We start from the raw sequence: 23,292 nt of genomic DNA on the forward strand, positions 1-23,292 counted from the left end.
TCATAACTTTCCGCAAACATATGTGTCTCCTATATATTTCAATAAATTCAGCAATGGATTCCTTAAAGGCATGATGCTTATCAACCATTTTAGAATTAATTATGTATCCAAAGACGGGAAACACTAGACTGAACAATCTGTTGACTGAAAACCCCCGATTTATACCGATCTTTTTCCACACGTTGGTATTTATCTACGCAGATGTGTTTTTGGTCATATATTTGAGCAATTTTGCTCAAAGCCCCAACACAACTTCCAGTTGTAGGCAGTTAGGCACATCTCACATCTGCGCAAATGTCCTGTCCATACGCTACGATCTTTCTGTGTAGAAGCGTCACATGACTCTCGATCGGTCGGCCAGCGACTTGCCGCTTGCTGTTTGAATTCAAGGTGTCTTTGAAATTGTCGAGTGGCCGTTAGCGGTCTGTGTATTGGCGCGAAGTTGGTTTATTATTCGTTTGGAGTAGAAATTTTTCCAGTTATGTTTCAGTACCTGTAGAGGTAATAGGTTGATTTAAATTATAGGTACACAGTGATTCATAATGATTTTAGTAGATAGTAGTATTTATGTTCTTTAGTAAGAATTGCTGGGAAAGTAGTTTTGTTGGTTATTATACACTCATTCGTGGTTGGCTGGGGCTAGAGTTGGGTTGCAGTGAGAAGTCAAAATGACTCGCCAAGCAATATTTACACTATTAATGAATTTAGTTACCAGCTGAAGGATGTGAATCATTATTTCTCATCGTGTATGCGTAGTACTTGACGTGCATCGAAATTGTTTTGATGTATTGTCAGCGTGGAGTAGTTGATAGGTACAGTGTAAGCACAAGTATGTAAAGACGTTTAACATACGGTTACATAGCTATTTATGGTTTTCGTGAATGAGTTTGTTTAGGTATGTGACGCCTGACCCTTGTCGTGCAAATGGATGTTATACAGCCCCGCTTGCTCTCCCACACCTTCGGTTCCTATCAGACGCTGACCATAATATGCTTAATTTTTTACAGTGACACCCAACCGCGGTGAAAGATAGCGTTAAGTTGCTCTCTGGTTATTGTGAGTAGGTAAGTTGTACTGTACAGAGTAATTGATGAAAATAGAATGAGACAAGATTTATCGATGAGCTTATTGCGTATAAGGGTAGGCCTATTGTTGTTTAGTGTTGTGTTAAGAGAATGCAGTAGTATGATGTGATCTGTGTGGATATTTGGTTCATTGAGATGCGGTATGACAAATTTATTTATTTATTTATTCATCCGTGGAACAATAAATATTGTATGGATGTCGTCAGATTACAACACATGAGCACACATTTACAATTACAATTAAACAGGTTTCTCATATTTTGTGTAGTTTTTATAACTAGTCATACGCATATTTATAATTACATAATATTTTGGTGATAATGTCATATGTTGATAATAATCTACATTTATGTTAAATATTCTTTTACAGTGTAACAACTTTTACTTACTAAAAAGGTTTTAAGCTTTTGTCTGAAAGTGAGGGGCTCATTTATTTCTTTAATTTCTTGTGGTAATTTGTTGTACAGTTTTATCCCATTGTAAAATATACTTTTTTGCGTCTTTGCCTTGTTCTTTCTATCTAGATGGAGGTGGTGACAAGCTCTTGTTTCATGGTCATGTATTAGGCTGTTTGTGTTGTACATGTTGAGATTTTTCTTAATGAACATTATGTTCTGAAAGATATACTCACAAGAAACAGAATTCCTAGCTTTCTAAATAATTCTAGACAGTGGGCCCTGTTGCTGCTATTTGTTATTATCCTTATGGCTCTTTTTTGTACTTTGAACACAGTTTGTATGTTACTGGCACTTGTTCCCCAAAACATGATCCCATAGCTGAGGACTGAGTGTAGATATCCGTAATATGTTATTTTAAGACAGGTATTATTGCATACCGGTGCAAGGATTCTAAGAGCATAGCATGCTGTGGATAATTTCTTTGCCAAAATGTTGACATGGTTTGTCCATTACAATTGGCTGTCTACATTCATCCCCAAGAATTTGGTACTTGTTACACATTCTAATTCATTATTATTAACTTTTATTCTAGTGGCATTGCGTTTTTTGTTCAATTGGGAGTTAATATAGTTAGTTTTCTTTACATTTACGGTTACTTTATTTTTTAATGACCCGTTGTGGACATCATTGAGAGCCTCGTTTGCTCTTTCTGACAGTTGTGTTGGATTTTCACCTGTTATTACTATGTTGCTGATGACAGCAAAAAGTATTTTTTCGCTATGTCTGATACTTTGTGGGAAGTCGTTAATGTATATAAGAAATAATATTGGGCCTAATACACTTCCCTGTGGGACGCCTATATTCACATTTTCTGGGTCAGACAGGTGTTTTATAAGGGAATTGTTTGAAACTTGTGATATCTCAACTCGTTGAACTCAGTTTTCCAAGTATGATTTGAACCACTTCTTTGTCACACCTCTTATTCCTATTTGCCCTAATTTATGAAGTAAGATTTTGTGGTCAACTGTATCAAAGGCCTTGGACAAGTCTAAAAAGATACCACTTACATTTTCACCTTTGTCCAGTGTTTCTAAAATTACTTTAGTGAACTGTGCTATAGCATATTGTGTGCCTTTTCCTGGCCTAAAACCAAATTGGTCATTGGAAAGAAGATTATATTTATTCAGGTAATTCAGCAGTCTCTTTTTGACTAGTATTTCTATTATTTTAGAAATGATAGACAGTATAGAGATCGGCCTGTAGTTCTCTACATTTTCCACATCTCCGTTTTTAAGGATAGGTATAACTTTTGCTTGTTTTAGGTACTCCGGAAAGTATCCAGATTCGAAAGATTCATTAATTATGTCTGTTAATGGGCCCTTTATGGAGTCTATACCATCTTTAATTACACAGACTGGGATTTCATGAAGTCCTACTGAAGTTTTATTTTTTAGTTGGTGTACTACTAGTGCCACTTCCCTTTCTGTAGTTGGCAAGAGCACCATTGAGTTTGTTGGCTGGTTCTGAGTAGGTAAATCATACGTATCTGGAAATTTGTGCTGTAATTTTTTTGCAATACTACTTAAATATGAGTTTACAAAATCAGCTAATTTTTTAGGGTTACCTACTGGTACATCTTTGTTTTTAATATCTGAATTGAGGTCCTTTTTAGCAGAGTTAGATGTTTCCTGGTTGACGATGTTCCAGGCTGCTTTGCTCTTGTTTTCAGCTTCAAGTAATATTTTGTTGTTTGAAAGTTTTTTTGCAGCTAGCAACACCTTTCTGTAAATTTTCCTGTACTTTTTGTAGGATTGCAGAACTTCTGGATTAGATTATTTTTTATGGAGTTGAGATATCTAAGAGTTTCTGAGGATTTTTTGATACCTGTAGTCACCCACTGCTTTCTCTTTGTAGTTTTAATTTGATAAAGAGTTTTGGGAAACATCTCTTCAAATCTGAGTTTAAAAATTGACATGAACTTGATAAATTTCTGATTTGCGTTGGTTTCTGCATAGACTTCCCTCCAATCTTCATATTCTAGCTGGGATTTAAACTGATGCAGGGCTGATTTGGAAAACATTCTTTTGTATGTACAAAGTTTAGGAGGAGTTTCTACATGAATGTTAGTTTTTAAGATCTGGCAGAGGTGGTCTGCTAGGCCCAGGTTTTGGACAACAATATGACATTTTTTACTATCAATATCTGTAGCTACATGATCTATAGATGAGGATTCTTTCGTTATTCTAGTTGGACAATTAACAAGGGAGGATATTCCATAACAGCTTAGAATATTCACATATATGTTGCTAGCCTTATCAGGCTTCATAATATTAATGTTCAAGTCACCACAGATAATTACATTTGCTTTTGGTCCAGAAACCTTGTCTAAGCTTTGATTCAGTTTTGAAAAGAATATATCAGTGTCTCCACTGGGAGAGCGGTACACACAAAATATGACTAATTTCTTTGCTATGCCAGGTCCTATTATTTCAACAGCGGAAAGTTCGAAATGTTTGTCCTCACCTTGATCTAAAAGATCATATCTTACTTTAAATGACATACCTTTTTTTACATAGATACATGAACCTCCACCATTCATTGAGATTCTGCTATAGTAACATGCAAGGTCAAATGAGGCTAATGCAATGTGTTCAATTTGCTTCCCTTTGCACCAGTGTTCAGTGATACACAAAATTTGGCTATCAAATTTTTCCAATTCTACTTCTAGCTGTTGTGCTTTGTTCTTTATGGCTTGAATGTTTTGGTGAAACACTGTTAGGCATTTGTTTTCACTTATCTTGGTGGCGCCTTTCCCTTTAGACCTGATGTTAAAAAATCCTTTAGATGAGCTGGTGGCATGGTTAGTCTTCTGTTGATGACAGTGGAGGTGAGTCTGTTGCCGGTTTGACTTGGAAGTTGGTGTATCTGAAGGTATCTGCCTTATGTTAGTCTTGTAACTGAGGCCGGGTACCAAAAATCCTGCAGAGTTGAAAGTTTCCTGGTTCTTGTGCTTCTTCTGTTTGCTTCTGTTACTGCTGATGATGGTGAAGCTGGTGAGGTGAAAAGTCTTTCACTGTTGAAGACTGAGGAGCGGTCAATACTGATGAAAGGTCATTGGCTGTTGGCACATCAGGCGGTTTTTTTTTTTTTTTTTTTTTTTTTTCCCTTGTTAATGATGCAGTTGCGTAGTATGTAGCTGCTTCTGCTGAAGCTGCTTTGGTAACTTCTGTCCTAGTTGAATCATTTATCTCAGCTGTTTTTGAAGAAAGTGGAGATTCTAGTGCTGGACCTGTTGTCAGTGATTCAGTTTCATTTTCTTATTGGAAATTTTCAGTTGCTGTGTTTGGTGGTGGAAGTGGTATGGTCGTGCTATTCTTGTCCTTAACTGCCTTCACTGCATTAAGGATTTCTCGACTAATGAATGATTTTCCGAGTTTATTTCTGTGAAGCCCATGCCTTGTAAAATGACTTCTCTCTGCGGATGGTACGTCCACATATGTGGCATTTGGGAGGCTTCGGCAGATTTTCTCAAATTTCCTATTAGTAACTGTGATTTCTTTGTTGACACAGGATTCTTCTATAAGATCATGTCTTTGTGGGATACTGGCAATGAAGAAGTCAACATCTGTAATTTTCTGTAATGTACTTCTTAGAGCTCTTGTGGCGAGTTTGCCCTCGTTCCTATAAACATCATTAGCACATTGTCAAGATTCTTAAACACTGTATACTGCGTAGTTTGCTACGAGCGTAGTACATATACCCTTGTGTGCTTTGGTCATTGTGGTGTGAATGGAATGCTGTCCACATTTCCAGTCAGCCGCCGTTTTTCTCCTGAAACCATATCACTTCCATCCAAATGATCTGCAGTTAGTTGAAATGCTGTAGGCCTGTGTTATCCTGTATTCAGTACATAAACAAGTTCTGTATCATTTAATGTTTTACTTAAGGACAGAAAGTAACCATACTGTCCAAAGATTAGTTTCACCCTGTAGTATATACTGAGCAAACACTGTATTGTCTACATAACTATTGTAACCTACATCAAATTTTAATGTGCATACTATTGTTAATGGTTGTTCATCATCATTTAAGACTGATTATGCCTTTCAGCGTTCAGTCTGGAGCATAGCCCCCCCTATAACATTCCTCTATGATCCCCTATTCAGTGCTAACATTGGTGCCTCTTCTGATGTTAAACCTATTACTTCAAAATCATTCTTAACCGAATCCAGGTACCTTCTCCTTGGTCTGCCCCGACTCCTCCTACCCTCTACTGCTGAACCCATAAGTCTCTTGGGTAACCTTGCTTCTCCCATGCGTGTAACATGACCCCACCATCTAAGCCTGTTCGCCCTGACTGCTACATCTATAGAGTTCATTTCCAGTTTTTCTTTGATTTCCTCGTTGTGGACACCCTCCTGCCATTGTTCCCATCTACTAGTACCTGCAATCATCCTAGCTACTTCCATATCCGTAACCTCAACATTGTTGATAAGGTAACCTGAATCCACCCAGCTTTCGCTCCCATACAACAAAGTTGGTCGAAAGATTGAACGGTGCACAGATAACTTAGTCTTGGTACTGACTTCCTTCTTGCAGAAGAGAGTAGATCGTAGCTGAGCGCTCACTGCATTAGCTTTGCTACACCTCGCTTCCAGTTCTTTCACTACGTTGCCATCCTGTGGGAATATGCATCCTAAGTACTTGAAACCGTCCACCTGTTCTAACTTTGTTCCTCCTATGTGGCACTCAATCCGTTTATATTTCTTTCCCACTGACATTACTTTCGTTTTGGAGATGCTAATCTTAATACCATAGACCTTACATTTCTGATCTAGCTCTGAAATATTACTTTGCAAACTTTCAATCGAATCTGCCAACACAACTAAGTCATCCGCATATGCAAGACTGCTTATTTTGTGTTCACATATCTTAATCTCACCCAGCCAGTCTATTGTTTTCAACATATGATCCATAAATAGTATGAAAAACAGTGGAGACAGGTTACAGCCTTGTCTTATTTATTTATTTATTCATCCTGTGGATCACATATTGTACAAAGTACACATGATATAGGACAAGTCATTTTTCTTAACAAATATGTAGTTTGGAGAAAAAAAAAATAGGCAATGGACTGCCATTTAAAAAAATGTACACAAAATTGTTCATTGATGAATATAGTAACTTCACATACAGAGAATACAAACAATTTACATGGGGAACTAAGAAACATGTAGGCAATGTAGTGCTACTTTAAATTTACACAAATAATCACTGAGATTACAGAATAGTGAAAATGTCAACTGGAAGCACAACAGAAGGACAATGTCATTTAAAAACTACATTAAACATGAAATTAACATTGAGATTTCACAGACAATTAAGTTTTAATACTAATAGAATGTGTACTTGTACATTCAAAAGCGAGTTGAAAAATTTTGGGAAGTGAAACTGAAACATAGTTGTGTATAGTAGAAATTAGGTTATTATTTTGCCTACAGAATGTTTTACTCTAATCACAGTATTTTACAAAGGAACTTTATAATTTTTCATTTCCAGGAATTCTTGTACTGAATAGAAACAGTGCTTTGTCAGAAATGCCTTTAGTTTATTTTTAAATATTGGATCTGGAGCAGTTTTTATTTGTTCTGGAATTTTATTGTGTAATACGACACCCAGATGCGTTATATATTTTTGGTATGATGATGTCCTTGAAAAAAATTGATGGATATTAGATTGCCCTCTGGTATAATGAGCGTGTATATCATTGTTTCGGATTAATTTGCCTGTTCTTGAGATGTATTCCCTGGTGAATAGGATTGTTTCTTGAATGAATAGGGATGGGATGCTTAGAACATTAAGTTTTATAAATTGACATTTACAGGATTCCAGCTTTTTGAGGCCACAGATTATCCTCAGTGCTCTTTTTTTGTAGTTTAAATATATTTGTGCTGTGAGTTGAATTTCCCCAAAAGATGATTCCATAGCGGAGCAATGAGTGGAACTGCGCATGGTATGCTTGCATTAGTGTGGATTTACTTGTAGTAGATTTTAGTATTCTTAGTCCATAGCACAATGATGAGAGTTTCTTTGATAAGTTGTTTATATGTGTGTCCCATTTTAAATTTTGTTGGACCCATAGACCCAAAAATTTTGTTGCATTTACATTTTCAATTTTATCGTTATTTAACTTTACTTGGATAGTTTTTTGACTGGATGTGGGAATTAGGTGGAAGTTGATACATACAGTTTTCCCACTATTAACAATTAGGCCATTTTTGTTAAACCACTCAGTTTTTCCATAGAGTTATCAGATATTGTCTGAAGGGATTCAGGGTTTGATCCAGTCAACACTATGCTTGTATCATCAGCAAACAGGATAGTTTTTTGTGGGCTCATACGTTCAACAAGATCATCTATGTAAATGAGGAAAAGTAATGGCCCTAGAACAGAACCCTGGGGAACACCATATCTTATTGTTCTTTCCTCCGAGAGGAAAACTGTGTTATTTATTTTATTCTGTACATTAATATCGTATTGAAGTGATACCTTCTGTCTGCGGTTTTGTAGGTAAGAGCATAGCCACTTGTGAGCCACACCTCTTATTCCTCTTCTTTCCAATTTAGCAAGCAGTATTTTATGATCTAGTACGTCAAAGGCTTTAGAGAGATCTAAGAAGATACCTGCAGCTATATTATGTTGATTAATTGATTTCAGTATGTGGTCCAACAGTTCAAAAATTGCTGTCTGGGTGGATAAAGATTTACTAAAACCATGTTGTTGAATGCTGATTGGTGCGTGGTTTTTTATGAAATTTATAAGTCTGTCATAAAAAAGTTTTTCCAGGATTTTTGAAAAGATGCTTAATATGGATAATGGTCTATAATTGGATACTAAATCAGGGGAACCTTTCTTTAGTAATGGTGAGACTTTAGCTATTTTGAGAGCATCTGGAAAAATGCCAGTTTTTAATGATTGGTTGTAGATGGTTGTAATGGCTTTACTATATGGGGAGCACACACCTTTAATATGAGGTCAGGTACTTCATCATAGCCACTAGAGATTTTATTGCGTAACAATTTTATTATGTTCATAATTTCATCAGGGTTTGTTTCATAAACAAACATTGTAGCATTAGTGCTGTTTGACGTATTGGTGGAATTGAAGAACGATACCTTGCAGTTTGCCTGAATGAGATCTTCTGCTAGTGAGGTGAAATATTCATTGAACTTGTTTACAACTGTGTATGGATCTGTGACCTTAGAGTCATTAAGTGTTAGAGAAATGTTTTCCTTTTTAGGTGTTGAACTACAAGTTTCTTTTTTAATAACTTTCCACATAGCTTTCATTTTGTTTGAAGAGTTTCTTATGAAATTGTCATTCCATAAAAGTTTTGCCTGTCTAATCACTCTAAGATAAGTTTTTTTGTAGGTTTTACAATAGTCAGAAAATTCTTCAGTGACTATGTATTTTTTGGAGCAATATTGGAGAAATCTGTTTCTCTCACTAGAAATTTTGATTCCTTTTGTTATCCACGACTTTCTATTTTGATTGCTTGAAGTTTTTGTTTCAAAAGGAAATGCTGTATTAAAGTAATAAAGGAAGGTGTTATGGAAGCTTAAGAACATATTATCAACAGTTGTTTGCATGTAAACACTGTCCCAATTTTCCTTAGCTAATAGGAAGTTAAAAATCCTAATATTGCCATCTGAAAAGTTTCTTCTTTGAAATACTTTTTTGGGGCTGATTTTACTATTTTCCATGTCAACGCTCAGTAGCTGAGCATCATGGTCACTGTATCCCATGCTCAGTACTTCGCCAGTGAATTTGTAACCAGTATCAGTTATGAAGATCTGATCAATTATTGAATCAGTATGCTCTGTTGATCTTGTTGGAGAGTGTATTGTGGGGATCATATTAAAGGATTTGGTCATGTTTAACAAATCAAGTTTAGCATTACTGTTTTTTGATAAATCAATGTTAAAATCGCCACAAAGTATTATTCTCATATTTAATGAGCTGACACTATTCAGCAGAACTTCTAATTTGGTCATAAAATTTGGAATATTACTACTTGGTGCTCTGTATACATTTATAATTATATAGTTTAGTTCAGGCAGCTTAACCATAGAAACCTCAAATTCCTTATCTTCAGATAATGCAATCTGTTCATTTAGGCCTACCTCACTGAATTTTATCTGGTCCTTTACAAATATAGCAGTACCACCATGTGTGGAGAAATTCCTACAATAGAAGCTTGTTAATGAGTACCTTGGAATAGAGGTTGACTGAATTTCTTCTTTAGACAGCCAGTGTTCGGTAATACATATTACATCTGGATTTATTTGAGACTGAAGTAACACTTCCAGCATTTGAATCTTATTTCTGAATGACTGGACGTTATGGTGTAATACAAGAAATGATGAACTTTGTGACTTTTCGGTTAAGGGTTTAATTAATTTCTTTTCTAAAGGTATTTCTGACACAGCACTTACCCTAAAAAATTGGCCGAGATTTTATTTTTCTGTGTGGCTTCTTGCACGCAATTTTCAGTAGCAGAGATGGTTTTGAGTTGTTGACACAGTTCTGCTTCCATCAAATCTTCTGTTTTTGGCCTAAACCATTTTGTAATTTGTGGTTGTTTGGCGATCTTGATACTTGGGGCTGATTTCTTCAGGATATGATTTCGGAGTTTTTCTACTATTTGGTCTTTTCCTAACATATTTAAATTAGTCCATGAGCGGTATGAAATCTTCTTCCTAAATTGTATGTATCAATCATCTCTACGTTATGAAATGTAGAACATACTTCTGATATCAGTTTGTTTGCAATGCAAATTTCTTGGTTGACACAGGACCAGGAAGGCAAATCATAACGATGAGGAATGTTAACAACGAGTACATTTGTATGTAATAGGTTGTTTAAGCATTCCTTCATTTCTTTTGCAAACCCTTTTGTTTCATTCCTATATATATCGTTTGAAGCACCTAGAAGCACGACAAAATCACAATTACTTAAGTGAGATACATCAGTAGAGTTTGTTAGTTTATTTACCTCACAAAACTGCGCTCCTGGCTTCACAAAACCTGTTACCATTAAATTACATTTATCTTTCAATAGTGCTGAAATTCCACGTCCATGACTGTCACCAAGCACACAAATTTTTTTGTTCCTCACAGTTTTGGGGCTAGAAGGTTTTGAAACGTGTTTTTGCTGTGTAGATATATTCTGTTTTTGCACATTCGGTAACCTTTTTTGATAACTATGAACCTGTGTTAACTTTGCGGTCTTGGGAGCAAGTTTATTGTATGCAGCAGAAGTTTGTTTTTCACAATGACCATCGTTTTGTAGTAGGATATCGAGTTTGTTTTTTGAGCTATTACTGAAGAAGAAACACTATTTACGATATCTGCACACTTTATTTTACACGGACTCTGTTGTGTAGGTTCCACATTTTTCTTAATAACAGGCTTTTCTTTCAGATGGTGCACGATTTGATCTTCTGTAAACTACTCTGAACCATGAACTCAATTTACCGTCAACTCTAACTGCTGCCTGACTATCCATGTAAAGACCTTTAATTGCTTGCAAAAGTTTGACTCCTATTCCATAATCTCATAGAACAGACAATAACTTTCTCCTAGGAACCCGGTCATATGCCTTTTCTAGATCTATAAAGCATAAATACAATTCTGTGTTCCACTCATAACACTTCTCCATTATTTGGCGTAAGCTAAAGATCTCGTCCTGACAACCTCTAAGAGGCCTAAACCCACACTGATTTTCATCCAGTTGGTCCTCAACTAATACTCGCACTTTCCTTTCAACAATACCTGAAGATTTTACCCACAACGCTGATTAGAGATACCTCTGTAGTTGTTACAATCTTTTCTGTTTCCATGTTTAAAGATTGGTGTGATTACTGCTTTTGTATAGTCTGATGGAACCTGTCCCGACTCCCAGGCCAATTCAATTATCCTGTGTAGCCATTTAAGACCTGACATTCCACTGTATTTGATGAGTTCCACCTTAATTTCATCCACCCCAGCTGCTTTATTGCACTGCAATCTATTGACCATTTTCTCCACTTCCTCAAATGTGATCCTATTTCCATCATCATTCCTATCCCATTCTACCTCGAAATCTGAAACATTACTGATCGTATTTTCACCTACATTGAGCAACTCTTCAAAATATTCCCTCCATCTGCCCAAGGCATCCACAGGATTCACCAGCAGTTTTCCTGACCTGTCCAAAATACTTGTCATTTCCTTCTTACCTCCCTTTCGAAGAGTGCTAATTACACTCCAGAATGGTTTTCCAGCAGCTTGACCCATAGTCTCCAACCTGTTTCCAAAGTCTTCCCAAGATTTCTTCTTGGATGCTGCAATTATCTGTTTGGCTTTGTTGCTTTCTTCAACATAACTGAATAAAAAAATAGGAGTGTGGGTTAGCTACTACAAACAGCATAGTGAACACATTATTGTGGCCAAGATAGACACAAAGCCCATGCCTACTACAGTAGTACAAGTTTATATGCCAACTAGCTCTGCAGATGATGAAGAAATTGATGAAATGTATGACGAGATAAAAGAAATTATTCAGGTAGTGAAGGGAGACGAAAATTTAATAGTCATGGGTGACTGGAATTCGTCAGTAGGAAAAGGGAGAGAAGGAAACATAGTAGGTGAATATGGTTTGGGGGGAAGAAATGAGAGGAAGCTGCCTTGTAGAATTTTGCACAGAGCATAACTTAATCATAGCTAACACTTGGTTCAAGAATCATAAAAGAAGGTTGTATACCTGGAAGAATCCTGGAGATAATAATAGGTATCAGGTAGATTATATAATGGTAAGACAGAGATTTAGGAACCAGGTTTTAAATTGTAAGACATTTCCAGGGGCAGATGTGGATTCTGACCACAATCTATTGGTTATGAACTGCAGATTGAAACTGAAGAAACTGCAAAAAGGTGGGAATTTAAGGAGATGGGACCTGGATAAACTGAAAGAACCAGAGGTTGTAGAGAGTTTAAGGGGAGCATAAGGGAACAATTGACAGGAATGGGGGAAAGAAATACAGTAGAAGAAGAATGGGTAGCTCTGAGGGATGAAGTAGTGAAGGCAGCAGAGGATCAAGTAGGTAAAAAGACGAGGGCTAATAGAAATCCTTGGGTAACAGAAGGTATATTGAATTTAATTGATGAAAGGAGAAAATATACAAAATGCAGTAAATGAAGCAGGCAAAAGGCAATACAAACGTCTCAAAAATGAGATCGACAGAAAGTGCAAAATGGCTAAGCAGGGATGGCTAAAGGACAAATGTAAAGATGTAGAGGCTTATCTCACTAGGGGTAAGATAGATACTGCCTACAGGAAAATTAGAGACCTTTGGAGAGAAGAGAACCACTTGTATGAATATCAAGAGCTCAGATGGCAACCCAGTTCTAAGCAAAGAAGGGAAGGCAGAAAGGTGGAAGGAGTATATAGAGGGTTTATACAAGGGCAATGTACTTGAGGACAGTATTATGGAAATGGAAGAGGATGTAGATGAAGATGAAATGGGAGATAAGATACTGCGTGAAGAGTTTGACAGAGCACTGAAAGACCTGAGTCGAAACAAGGCCCCGGGAGTAGACAACATTCCATTAGAACTACTGATGGCCTTGGACAAGAAGAGAATAGAAGCTTTCGAAATGTGGTGCTACAGAAGAATGCTGAAGATAAGGTGGGTAGATCACGTAACTAATGAGGAGGTATTGAATAGGATTGGGGAGAAGAGAAGTTTGTGGCACAACTTGACTAGAAGAAGGGATCGGTTGGTAGGACATGTTTTGAGGCATCAAGGGATCACAAATTTAGCATTGGAGGGCAGCGTGGAGGGTAAAAATCGTAGAGGGAGACCAAGAGATGAATACACTAAGCAGATTCAGAAGGATGTAGGTTGCAGTAGGTACTGGGAGATGAAGAAGCTTGCACAGGATAGAGTAGCATGGAGAGCTGTATCAAACCAGTCTCAGGACTGAAGACAACAACAAGAACAACAACAAATTTCTCTGTCTACCTGAGTTCTAGTATGTAGCCATTTTTGATACGCCTTCTTTTTCCTTTTGCTGGCTGCCTTGACTGTGTCATTCCACCAAGCTGTTTGCTTCATCCTACTTTTACACACTACTGTTCCAAGACATTCTTTAGCCACTTCTAGTACTGTGTCCCTGTACCTTGTCCAATCCTTTTCCAATGACTGTAATTGACTACATTCAACTAACTGGTACCTTTCTGAAATCGCTGTTATGTACTTGTGCCTGATTTCCTTATCCTGAAGTTTCTCCATTGTTATCCTCATACATATGGACCTGACCTCCTGCACTTTTCGGCCTCACAATCCCAATTTCACTGCAGATTAAATAATGATCAGTGTCATCAAAGAATCCCCTGAATACACGTGTGTCCCTCACAGCCTTCCTGAATTCCTGATCTGTTATTATATAGTCAATGACAGATCTGGTTCCCCTGCCTTCCCAAAGTATACCGGTGAATGTTTTTATGTTTAAAAAAGGAGTTTGTGATTACTAAGCCCATACTGGCACAGAAATCCAAGAGTTGTTTCCCGTTCTTGTTGGCCTCCATATCCTCTCCAAATTTACCCATAACCTTTACATACCCTTCTGTTCGATTTCCAATCCTGGCGTTAAAATCACCCATTACTAAGCCCATACTGGCACAGAAATCCAAGAGTTGTTTCCCGTTCTTGTTGGCCTCCATATCCTCTCCAAATTTACCCATAACCTTTACATACCCTTCTGTTCGATTTCCAATCCTGGCGTTAAAATCACCCATGAGCAGAACACTGTCCTTGTCTTTTACTCTAACAACTACATCACTGAGTGCCTCATAAAAACTATCCATCTTATCTTGATCTGTCACTTCACAATGTGAATATACTGACACAATCCTAATTTTCTTGCTAGACACTGTAAACTCTATCCACATCAGTCGTTCGTTTACATACCTTATTGCAACTACGCTGGGTTCCATTTCTTTCCTGATGTAAAGCCCTACACCCCATTGTGCTATTCCTGCTTTGACTCCTGACAGGTAGACCTTGTATTCTCCCACTTCCTCTTCTTTCTCACCCCTTACCCGAATGTCACTAACAGCTAAAACGTCCAGCCCCATCTTGCTTGCAGCCTCTGCCAGCTCTACCTTCTTCCCAGAGTAGCCCCCATTGATATTAATAGCTCCCCATCTCATTACCATTTGTTTGCCAAGTCGTATCTTAGGAGTCCCTGGTTTGTCAGTTGGAGGTGGGACTCCGTCACCTCCAAAGGTTCGAGGCATTTTGCTCTGATTATTGCCAGCATCATATTTAAAGTACCAGGGAAGCAGGTTGCTAGCCTTACTTGCCCCGAGTCCCATTGAGTTTTACCCCTAATGGCTGAGGGACTAACTGGTGGATTTGGTAGTCTTTGCTGTATGAGCACAAAGGTGACCACAACTCAGAATATATCAAAGATGCCCAGCCTTATTCCAAAGTAACTGGTATCCCGACTGTCGGGACCACTTAATTGGCCACTCATACGTTGCCCGTGGTTCATGAACTAGGACATGACTACAGGAACCCACACCATGAACCACTGGTTGTTCTCCCTCTAAAATTTTTATTCCAGAACCCTTTCTGCATTATCAAATTGGCTATTTGAAGATGTCCTATCAACAGATCTTTCTACATCTATCTAGATACTCTGCAAGCCAACATATGGTGCGTGGTGGAGGGTACCCTGTACAACTACTTGTTTCCTTTCCTGAATTGCTTCAGTGTCTTCCTTCAATCTGACCTGGTATAGATACCAAACAATCGAGCTGTACTCACAGTAGGTTGCACCAGCATCCTATATGCAGGCTCCTTTATAGATGAACCACTCTTCCCTAAAATTCTCCCAATAAACCGAAATTGACCATTCGCCTTCTCTCCCATAATTCTCATGTGCTGGTTCCATTTCATATCGCTTCGCAGTTACGCCCAGATATTTAAATGACTTGGCTGTGTCAAGCTTGACACTAGAAATACTCTTTCCAAATGTAACAGGATTGTTCTTCCTACTCATTCATGTTAAGTTACATTTTTCCACACTTAGAGCTGGCTGCCATTCATCACACTAACTGAAAATTTTGTCCAAGTCGTCTTGCTTCTTCCTACAGTCACTCAACTTTTGACACTTCACTGTACAATGCAGCATTATCAGCAAACAACTGCAGACTGCTGCCCACCCTGTCCACCCAAACATTTATGTATGTAGAGAACAGTAGGGGTCCTATCACCCTTCCCTGGGATACTCCTAATGATACCTTTGTCTTTGTTTGATGAACACTCGCAGTCGAGGACAACATACTGGGGTCTATTATCTAAGAAGTCTTTGAGCCACCTACATATCTGAACTTATTCTATATGGTTGTACCTTCGGTAACAGCCAACAATGGAGCATCGTGTCAAATGCCTTCTGGAAGTAAATACTGAATCTGCCTGCTGCCCTCCATCCATAGTTCCCAGTATATCGTGAGAAGGGCAAGATGAGTTTCGCCCAAACGTTGCTTTCTAAACCCGTGATGACTTGTGGATGTAAGCTTCTGTCTCAAGAATGTTTATTATATTCAAACTGAGAATATGTGTAAGGATTCTGCAGCAAACAGAAGCTAGGGATATTGGTCTGTTATGTTGTTGGTCCATTCTTTCACACTTCTTATGCACTGGTGTCATCTGTGCATTTTTCCTAGTCACTTGGGACTTTATGCTGGGTGATTTTACATAGTATCAGAATTTTCTTAGATTCTCTGCCAGATATTTTAAGGTGTAATGGTGGTAGTTCTATGCTTTACGTGTAGATCTTTTGACAGATGCACGAATCTCTGCTAATCTTTGCTTGTTGTCATTTGTCCGTCCCCTTTTCAACCTAGAGTGCAACACCCTCTGTTTCCTCAGTCTCTTCTGAATTTTGTTAACCATTGTGGGTCTTTTCCATCCTTCATACACTTTCTATGCCCATAACTTTCCAGACCATGATTTATATTCCGCTTCAATTTTGCCCATAATTCCTCTACACCCACCTTACTGGAATTAGATGTCAGTTCACTGTGTAAGTGGAATGGTAACAACTGCTTATCTGCTCTGTTTAACAGAAACACTCTCCTAGCCTTCTTGACTGATACATTCACTCTTGGAATCACAATTGCTGTAATGCCATTATGATTGCTAATCCCCATTTATGTATTGACATTGTTGATAAGGTCCGAGCTGTTTATAGCTACATGGTCTGGGGTATGTCCATTGTGTGTGGGCTGCCAAACTAGCTGCTCATTTTCAGAAAACATGTTCAAAAGCATTTTGCTTGACTGTTTGCTGTACCCCACCGCAATGAATCTGTAGACATCGCAATCTATACTCGGTAGAGGAACTCTGAATCAAGTTTAAAAGAATGGTTGGCTCTGCACTGGATGTATATGTACCCAGTAGAACAGTTCGTATTGGTAGGGAACCTTCATGGTATATAGTCACTGTAAAAAAACTTCTGAAGAAACAATTACTGCACAATAGGTGAAGAAAAAAGTAAAGCATAGGGCTATAGATAGATGCTGTATGAAAAGCATTTGGCTGTCAAGAGATCAATGCTTGAAGCCTTCAATGACTACTGTAACTAAATAGTGTCAAGTGATCTTTCACAAAATCCAAAGAAATTCTGGTTGTATGTAAAGGCTGTTTGTGGCACCAAAGTTAGTGTCCAGCCCCTTCCAAATGAGACAGGAACTGAAATAAAGAGTAGCAAGACAAAAGATGAAATGCTTAACTTCATTTTCAAATGTTCCTTTACAAAGGCAAACACGAGAATTGCCCAAATGTAATCCTCATATCACTGAAAAGATGAATAAAATAATTATTAGTGCCGGTGGTGTTGAGAGATAGCTGAAATCATTAAAATTGAACAAAGATCCATTTCCCTATGGAACCTGTCAGTTTCTATACTGAATGTGCAGCTGAGTTAGCCCCTCTTCTGACTATAATCTGTCGTAGATCTCTCAAACAAAAAAAAAAAAAAAAAAAAAAAAAAAAAAAAATTGTGCCCAGTTCTGGGGAAAAGGTGCAGTTCATACCCTAAAACTATGTCCAGTATCCTTGACATTGATTTGTTGTAGAATCTTACAACATATTCTGAGTTCAAAGTTACTTCTAACTAGACAGCATGAGCTATATATTTATGTGCTACTGACAGTAGACTATATTTGAATGACTTTAGAACTGTCACAGTGGAATCGGGTGGCGGGTTGAAACATCGAGCAATTAACTTGCTTTCACCTACTGGATTAGTTACCAAATCTTTGTATCCAATCTTCAGGCATTCTTTTGTACCACTGTATTTCAGAAGCTTATATTCTCTTCTTCTTTGAACTGTTTATCACTTATGTTTCCCTCGCACACAAGGCTATGTACCAAATGAGTAAATTTTGATAGTAACAAATTTCTCTCTTCTTTTTTCTCAGAGATGCTTTCCCTGCTAGTGTTAGTTTGCATTTTGTATCAATTCTACTTCTCCCATCAGTTAAACAACAGTCAACAAAAGCCCGTACTGAGCTACTGAGCGTCTCTCCTGCAGAGTCTTCCACGGGTGTTTATCTATCATCTCCGTAACGCTTTCGCGATTACTAAATGATCCTGTAACGAAGCGCGCTGCTCTCCGTTGGATCTTCTCTATCTCCTCCATCAACCCCATCTGGTACGGATCCCGTACTTCTGAGCAGTATTGAAACAGTGGGCGAACAAGCGTACTGTAACCTACTTCCTTTGTTTTCGGATTGCATTTCCTTAGGATTTTTCCAATGAATCTGTCTGGCATCTGCTTTACCGATGATCAACTTTATATGATCATTCCATTTTAAATCACTCCTAATGCGTACTCCCAGATAATTTATGGAATTAACTGCTTCCAGTTGCTGACCTGCTATTTTGTAGTTAAATGATAAGGGAAGTATCTTTCTACGTATTCACAGCACATTACACTTGTCTACATTGAGATTCAATTGCCATTCCCTGCACCATGCATCAATTCGCTTAAGATCCTCCTGCATTTCATACAATTTTCCATTGTTACAACCTCTCGATACACCACAGCATCATCTGCAAAAAGCCTCAGTGAACTTCCTATGTCATACACAAGGTCATTTATGTATATTGTGAATAGCAACGGTCCTATGACACTCCCCTGCGTCACACCTGAAATCACTCTTACTTCGGAAGACTTCTCTCCATTGAGAATGACATGCTGCATTCTGTTATCTAGGAACTCCTCAATCCAATCACACAATTGGTCTGATAGTCCATATGCTCTTACTTTGTTCATTAAACGACTGTGGGGAACTGTATCGAACGCCTTGCGGAAGTCAAGAAACACGGCATCTACCTGTGAACCCGTGTCTATGGCTCTCTGAGTCTCGTGGACGAATAGCGCGAGCTGGGTTTCACACGACCGTCTTTTTCAAAGCCTGTGCTGATTCCTACAGAGTAGATTTCTAGTCTCCAGAAAAGTCATTATACTCGAACATAACACGTGTTCCAAAATTCTACAACTGATCGACATTAGAGATATAGGTCTATAGTTCTGCACATCTGTTCGACGTCCCTTCTTGAAAACTGGGATGACCTGTGCCCTTTTCCAATCCTTTTGAACGTTACGCTCTTATAGAGACCTATGGTACACCGCTGCAAGAAGGGGGGCAAGTTCCTACGCGTACTCTGTGTAAAATCGAACTGGCATCCCATCAGGTCCAGCAGCCGTTCCTCTTTTGAGCGATTTTAATTGTTTCTCTATCCCTCTGTCGTCTATTTCGATATGTACCATTTTGTCATCTGCGCCACAATCTAGAGAAGGAATTACATTGCAGTCTTCCTCTGTGAAACAGCTTTGGAAAAAGACATTTAGTATTTTGGCATTTAGTCTGTCATCCTCTGTTTCAGTACCATTTTGGTCACAGTGTGTCTGGACATTTTGTTTTGATCCACCTACCGCTTTGACATAAGATCAAAATTTCTTAGGATTTTCTGCCAAGTCAGTACATAGAACTTTACTTTCGAATTCATTGAATGCCTCTCGCATAGCCCTCCTCACACTCCATTTCGCTTCGCGTAATTTTTGTTTGTCTGCAAGGCTTTGGCTATGTTTGTTTGCTGTGAAGTTCCCTTTGCTTCTGCAGCAGTTTCCTAACTCGGTTGTTGTACCACGGTGGCTCTTTTCCATCTCTTACAATCTTGCTTGGACATACTCGTCTAACGCATATTGTACGATGGTTTTGAACTTTGTCCACTGATCCTCAACACTATCTGTACTTGAGACAAAACTTTTGTGTTGAGCCGTCAGGTACTATGTAATCTGCCATTTGTCACTTTTGCTAAACAGAAAAATCTTTCACCTTTTTTAATATTTCTATTTACGGCTGAAATCATCGATGCAGTAACCGCTTTATGATCGCTGATTCCCTGTTCTGCGTTAACTGTTTCAAATAGTTTGGGTCTGTTTGTCACCAGAAGGTGTAATATGTTATCGCCACGAGTCGGTTCTCTGTTCAACTGCCCAAGGTAGTTTTCAGATAAAGCACTTAAAAAATTTCACTGGATTCTTTGTCCCTGCCACCTGATGTTTGAGTCTTCCAGTCTGTATCCGGCAAATTAAAATCTCCACCCAGAACTATAACATGGTGGGGAAATCTACTCGGAATATTATCCAAATTATCCTTCAGGTGCTCAGCCACAACAGCTGCTGAGCCAGGGGGTCTATAGAGTCATCCAATTACCATGTCTGGGCCTGCTTTAACCGTGACCTTCACCGAAATTATTTCACATTTCGGATCTCCGTCAATTTCCTTCGATACTATTGCACTTCTTATCGCTATAAACACGCCTCCCCCTTCACTGTCCAGCCTGTCTCTGTGGTATACATTCCAATCTGAGTTTAGGATTTCATTACTGTTTAGGTCTGGTTTCGGCCAACTTTCTGTCCCTAGTACTATATGGGTGTTGTGACCGTTTATTAATGAGAGCAGTTCTGGGACCTTTCTATAGACGCTCCTGCAGTTTACTATTAGCACATTAGTATTGTTATTCCCTGTTGCATTTTGCCTACTCCTACCTTGCTGCGTCTCAGGAGGCGTCTTGTCGGGCCTAGGGAGGGAATTCTCTAACCTAAAAAAACCCACATGTGCACTCCACACATACTCCGCTACCCTTGTAACTGCTTCCGGCGTGTAGTGCACACATGACCTATTCAGGGGGACCCTACATTTCTCCACCCGATAGCGGAGGTCGAGAAATTTGCACCCCAGATCTCCGCAGAATCGTCTGAGCCTCTGGTTTAAGCCTTCCTCTCGGCTCCAAACCAGAGGACTGCGATCGATTCTGGGAACGATACTACAAATAGTTAGTTCTGATTCCACCCCGCGAGAGAGGCTTTCCGCCTTCACCAATTCCGCCAACCGCCTGTACGAACTGAGGATGACCTCTGAATCCAGACGGCAGGAGTCATTGGTGCCGACATGAGCAACAATTTGCAGTCGGGTGCACACAGTGCTCTCTATCGCCGCTGGCAGGGCCTCCTCCACATCTCGGATGAGACCCCCCGGCAAGTAGACAGAGTGAACACTGGCCTTCTTCCCCGACCTTTCCGCTATTTCCCTAATAGGCTCCATCACCCGCCTAACGTTGGAGCTCCCAATAACTAATAACCACCCCCCACCCCCGTGTGCCTGCTCGGACCTTGCTGAAGGAGTGGCCACATGTCCACTCACAGGCAGAGCAGATGATGCCACACGGCCAGCCTCCACATTGACCCTCCGCCTCGTGCGCCGTGAACGCCGCTGAACCCGCCACTCCCCTTGGGGAAAGGGTGGCCCAACTGCACCCGGTACCCGCGAAGATGTCTCGACAGCAGGGACAGTGGTTGAAGCATGTAACACCTGGGGTGTACCATGCGACGCACCAGACTCCCCACAGCTGCTACACTCAGAGGCAGCAGCCTGAAGACGGCTGACTGCGGCCATCAACACGTTCAGCTGTTTGCGAACAGTGGCCAGCTCCTCCTGCGTCCGTACACAGCAGTCACACATCCTATCCATCCTAAGAAATCAATTTACTGTAGACTTTTAACTAAAGGCGACTGACTAAACTGTGGTTGCTAGCCACTTCTTATAGAAAACAATGAAAATAGCACTACCTGTCTCTGGACTGTATTGAAAACAAACACTAGCACTACTCGCACTATGGTTGACTAAAGGCACTCTCTGACTGTATTCAAAACAGACACGAAATCTACGGAACACTATTACTAGCACTTGACAATTAAAGCTTCCTAAAAGCAAAAACACACGGAAGAAGGAATTAAGGTAGCTCGCTGCACAGCAGACGTGAAGCGGACGGCAGTTACGACGACACTTCTGTTTCTTAAGCTCAACAACTGCTTGCCCCCTCGCTTCTCCACAGCTACCTTGTTTGTGTTGAGATCCATACAGCTTTTAATTCTTCCCATGACGTTATTTACACTAGGCTGCTCAATGGTCTGGCCGCGGCTGAAATCCAATCCTCTCTGATCAGGATGTCATTGCTGACCATCGGGTGATGAAAAAGGTAGATTCCTCCTTAGTGCCCACACGCACTCTTTTTCTCATGTTTGATAGAGTGGTGCTTCCGTCTACGATCAAAGCAGGCTATGAAATTATCACAGTCCAGCCCTACATTCTGAACCCGATGCACTGCTACCAGTGTCGTCGTTTCAACTACACTAGAATGTCTTGACACCCAGCCAACTGTGTAACCTGTCGTGGGGATGTGTACTAGGGCGATTGTCTGCCTCCTTCTCCCCTGTTGTATCAACTGCAATGGTGGCGATGCCGCCCCCTCTCGAGATTGTCCCATGTATTTTGATGAACAGTTTATCCAGAAGATCTGGGTAAAGGAAAAAGTGCCTTACCTGGTTGCTCGCAAGTTACTGCCTAGCTGCAAACCCTGCGTTCTGCCGTCTGACACTTACAGTACTGTTCTTGCTACATCTCGCTCCGTGAAGGACATAGCCCCACACATTGGATCTGAACTTTAGCTCTAAGGTTGTGAAGTCAGTGTCATAGTAGCATCACTGTCCCCTCGTCCAGCTGTGCAACTGGCCATCGGACTCTCCAGTCAACCAACACCTGTATTATCCCCTGCTTACTGGAAAGGCTCCAAGAATTCCAACAAAAGCAAACAGTCTTCTTGTTTGCTGACTCGAAGATCCTCTTCGATTGTGTCGCCGTGTGATACCTTCACCCGACCGGCGTCCATGTCGCCAGTGCACACCATCAACCATTTTTCTGCTTTGGGCGCCACAGACCGACATCACAAGACAGCAGAGTCTTCGCAGGTTGTCACTCGGCAGCCGCCGAGGTGATACCCCCTTCATTTTTTCCTCATCATGACTCTCCTCCAGTGTAATATTCACAGCCTTCGATCCCACGAAGAGGATTTACAGTTCCTTTTAGAATCACAGTGTCTCCTTGTACTCTGCCTTTGGGAAACAAAATTGCGTCCTCATGACCACTTTGAGCTTTCACATTTCTTCCTGGTCTGTTTTGACCTTCCTCATAGTATCGGCATTCCGTCTCATTGGGAGTCGTGCTGCTCATTTGAGATGATGATCATAATCAACCCATGTCCCTGACTACCAGTCTTCAAGCTGCTGCAGTTTGCCTTTTCCTCCCTCACTTGACCTTTTCCTTTTGTGCCATTTATATTTCAGTCA

General features: G+C 39.7%; 1 protein-coding gene across 7 annotated transcripts in view; it reads left to right on the plus strand.

The window, feature by feature from the left end:
• Positions 1 to 349: 349 nt before the first annotated feature.
• Positions 350 to 23,292, plus strand: part of LOC126260959 (uncharacterized) — a 143,277-nt gene continuing 120,334 nt past the window's right edge. The window contains exons 1-2 of one of the 7 annotated variants that reach the window (XM_049958478.1): positions 350 to 525; positions 1,008 to 1,064. The gene's annotated coding sequence lies outside the window, so the exon portion shown is untranslated. Of the gene's footprint in view, positions 526 to 613; positions 896 to 1,007; positions 1,065 to 2,998; positions 3,015 to 23,292 lie in introns of those variants that run through there. The other 6 variants (XM_049958479.1, XM_049958477.1, XM_049958475.1 and 3 more) reach the window with 6 other exon arrangements.

Source organism: Schistocerca nitens, chromosome 5 (genome assembly GCF_023898315.1).
Source record: "Schistocerca nitens isolate TAMUIC-IGC-003100 chromosome 5, iqSchNite1.1, whole genome shotgun sequence".
Lineage (NCBI taxonomy): Eukaryota > Metazoa > Arthropoda > Insecta > Orthoptera > Acrididae > Schistocerca > Schistocerca nitens.